This window comes from Nicotiana sylvestris, chromosome 7 (assembly GCF_000393655.2).
Source record: "Nicotiana sylvestris chromosome 7, ASM39365v2, whole genome shotgun sequence".
Classification (NCBI taxonomy): Eukaryota; Viridiplantae; Streptophyta; class Magnoliopsida; order Solanales; family Solanaceae; genus Nicotiana; species Nicotiana sylvestris.
Window position 1 is genome coordinate 18,168,643 of NC_091063.1, and position 4,070 is coordinate 18,172,712.

Below are 4,070 nucleotides of genomic sequence, written 5' to 3' on the forward strand. Positions count from 1 at the left end.
TGGGCCGGTGTTTTCTTCAATTGTTTGACAACGGAGTAATCCTGCACTTTCATCTTTTTCAGGAATTCCTCCGCTTCTTCTTCTGACACGAGTTTCTTTGTTACTGTTGGGTTGGTCCTTCTCAACTCCACGGGAGTAAAACACCGTCCCGATCAAGTCAGTCCCTGCGCCTCACAACTATCCTCCTCCATTTGCTTTCCCTTGTACATTACCACTGCCTTTTCATACTTCCAAGGCACAGCCTTGCTATCAATCACTGGCAATTGGACTACCGGCTTTATGATGACCGGTTCCCTGTAGACCCCTTTCACAACAACTACGGGTGCAGATGATGCTCCCGATACTACCAACTTGGCTAGCTCTGGTTTCTTTGTAGCGGTGGATGGATTCTTCCCTAATATCACCACTGGCTTGACATCTTCCCCCTTCAACTGTACCCCTGCTTCCCCACCGGTCGATTTTTCTTTCGGAGTGGCACGGATCATCATCACTGTCTGTGAGGGTTTCTTTGGCTCCCCTCCTTCGTGCACAAACTCGATCATGTGGGCTTCGTGGTGCATTGGCAATGGGTTCTGGTTAATGTTGGGTGCCTCCGGTGCCTGTACCTCGATCTTGTTGGTATCAATAAGATCTTGTATCGCATGTTTCAACCTCCAACATTTCTCGGTATCATATCCAGGAGCTCCCGAACAATATTCACATCTTACCGAGTGATCTATATTTTGGGGTAAGGGATTTGGCAACCTAGGCTCAACAGGATTTAATAAACCCAACTGCCTTAATTTGTGGAACAAGGCAGTATAAGTTTCTCCTAACTCAGTAAAGGTTCTTTGCCTCTGCAGTCTTTCATTTGTGGAAGCCGGATTCCCCCTGAAACCTATCCCTGGAGGGTTTCTGTAGGCTCTTGGCGGTGGATAGGTGTTTTGTGGTGGTGGGTAGGTATTATGTGGAGCTGGCGCGCGCCATTGCGGGCGAGCCGGGGGTTGAGTATATGTCTGGGCTTGATAGACGGAGAAATGTTGTTCTTGTGGTGGGTAGTAGGGTTGTGGAGGGTAATTTGGAATGTGTGGGTAGTTTAGATGATGGGGTTTGGGTTGGTAATGAGGGTAAGGACCTCTAGATCTAGACCAATTGCCTGCCTCTATTGTCGTAGCCTCCTCTCTCCTTTTCTTTCCGAGCGCACCTCCCGTGCCGCTCTGAATGGCCTGAGTTGTTGCCTTAATTGCCGAGTAACTCAGGATCTTATTGGACTTAAGTCCCTCTTCTATCATACCTCCCATTTTCACCACTTCATTGAAGGATTTGCCAACTGACGTCACCAAGTGACCGAAGTAAGTTGGCTCTAGAGTTTGTAGAAAGTAATATACCATTTCTCCCTCTCTCATTGGAGGATCAACTCTGGCTGCCTGTTCTCTCCATCGGAACCCAAATTCCCGGAAGCTCTCTCCGGGTTTCTTCTCAAGCTTTAGCAATGTGATACGGTCTGGGACTATCTCAAGGTTGTATTGGAAGTGTCCTGCGAAAGACTGTGCCAGATCATCGCAGGTGTACCACCTGCTCGGATCTTGTCTTGTATACCACTCTAGTGCCGACCCGCTCAAACTCTGGCCAAAGTAAGCTATCAGTAGCTCATCTTTGCCCCCCGCTCCCCTCATCTTGCTACAAAAGCCCCGTAGATGTGCCATAGGATCGCCATGCCCTTCGTATAAATCGAATTTGGGCATCTTGAACCCTGCTGGTAATTGGACGTCAGGGAAAGGGCATAGATCCTTGTAAGCCATGCTGACCTGGTTGCCTAACCCGTGCATGTTCCTGAAGGACTGCTCCAGGCTTTTAAATTTCCGCATCACCTCATCCTGCTCTAGGCTCTTAGCCGACTTTTCAATCTCCGTCGGGACCTCAAAGTGGGGATTATAGGTATGTGGCTCAGGTGCTTTGAATGTGAGTTCAGGGGGGTAACATTGTGTATCGTGAGCCTGAAACAATGGCTAACTAGACGATCTGTGCAATGGGGCTGGGGCAGGCGCCACAAAGACGGGAACATTTGGTGGAGGAGGATTCTGATTGGGTGGTGGAGCTTGGGTATCATAGGCCCCTCTTCCCTGATAGTAGTGATGGCTTGGGAAACTCGTTGAAGGGTCGGGAGAGGGGTATTCTAGCGTGTGTCCTGGTTGGAGAGTAAGAGTAACAGGTAGTTCATGCTCCTTTTGGGCTCTAGCTAAGGCTATCTGCATTTCATTCATTTCCAGCCTCATCTTTTCCATTTTTTCCATGGCCTCCTTCAGCATCTGATTTGCCGTCTTTTCCGACTCAACACAGTTGTCTGAGCCAGTCATGCTTTCCGGTATGGGCCCTTTTGATCTTGCTTGATAATGGTATGGTGCCAGTACGCTTTAATAAACTAACTGGTATAGATTGGAAAAGAAAACTTGTCAATGTTAGAGTCTTAACAGATATTGTAATTGCACGTTGGGGGATGCAATGTTCTTAGGTAGTTAACTATTTCTAACATGATTTTGCTCTGACCGCATGCATCATCCCGACTTATTTTATTTGTGCCTCTTTCGAGTGTTTCAGAGACCTCTCTTTTCTTCTTCTCTCTCTTTCTCTTTTTTTTTCAATTACGGTTGAATCCTATAGAGATTTCCTACGTATCGTAACCCCGCACGAATCAGACCAGGTGTAGTTCGTGCAAGAAAATTTTCAATTTTTCATTACTTAAAACAAACTATTACAAACTAAAACCCTTTTTGCAGAAAGAAAATAACAAACGCAAACTAAGGTTAAATACAAGTTCCAATACTACAGAAATACTTTGACGTAAAAAGACAACGGACAGACAAACCACAGGTTAAAAAAAAGAGAAATACAGACGCGAACTACGCATACTCTAAAGCTTCAAATATGGGTGCCCGCGGGGCATCGCTCGGCCTTGCCGCGGGCCTCGGTTCCAAATCCTTTTGGAGTTGCTTTAGTTCATTCATGGTCCGTTTCACATAGATTAGCACTGCTGAGACAAACGTAGTAGGGGTCATGTCCTTACAAGCTCGACATCTTCTGAAAATGGTGCGAGCAATGGCTCTAATCCTATCCCTTACTTGCTTCTTTTCTATAAGCAGGTGTTTTATCTGATTACTGCATGCCTTTAATGCCTGAGAATCCTGAAGGTGCTGATTCCGCAGTTGCTGCACTTCTACCTCCATTTGGGCCAACAGATCATAACAGTGTCTACTTTTTATTTCAAAATCCCTCGCCTGCTCAATTGCTTTACCCTCGAGGGTATCCACCTTTTCTTTCAGTTTGACAACAATTTTCTTGTGGTCCCATTTCAATCGATCTAAGTATTGGCGATGTTCATCTGCCCTCGTAGCCCCCTGTGCTTTGAGTTCTACCCTGACATTTTCAGATCTTTCCAACCTATCCCGATAGTCCCTGACTTCATTTTTTAGCCCTTTTATCAATCGCTCATCTGATCGACTCCTCGGTCGTTTATCAACGGCCATTCTAGATTTCCGGATTTGGGCCTTAAGTGTTTCGTTTTCCCGGGTCAATCTATTCTTTTCACCCTGATCCGCATCAATTTGCGCGCCGTTCTCGAATTTCAGACTTTCAACCTGTTGCTTCAACTTACCAATTTCTGCTCGATAACCTTCTTCTCTTGCCAGCCAATCCCATTGTGCTTGAGATGATTCAGTAAAATCTTGGACGTGGGGCCTTTTGGCGGGCCTCTGCGGAATCAAGAACCTTTTTCCAAACCAAGCATTGTACTTAGGCTACCTCGCCCTTAGCCCGATCTCGCACTATGGTTTTAGGCTCGAGGAACCTATACCGATTCTAGATTTCACGGATTTTTCCTTCAAGAAAGATATCTTTTGGGCCTAATTCAATCACTTGCTTGCTTAGATTTTCGTCATTGTGCACAGTTTGAAACCTTCCCAGTTGACGCAAGACCCTGTAAGGGGCATAAGGTTGGATGCTTCGAACTCCCATTAAGAGGATGTAGGGAACTTCAGTTGAAGTATATATAGCTTCTGTATCAAGAAGCCACCCTAGGGTCCACTCGATTTTGT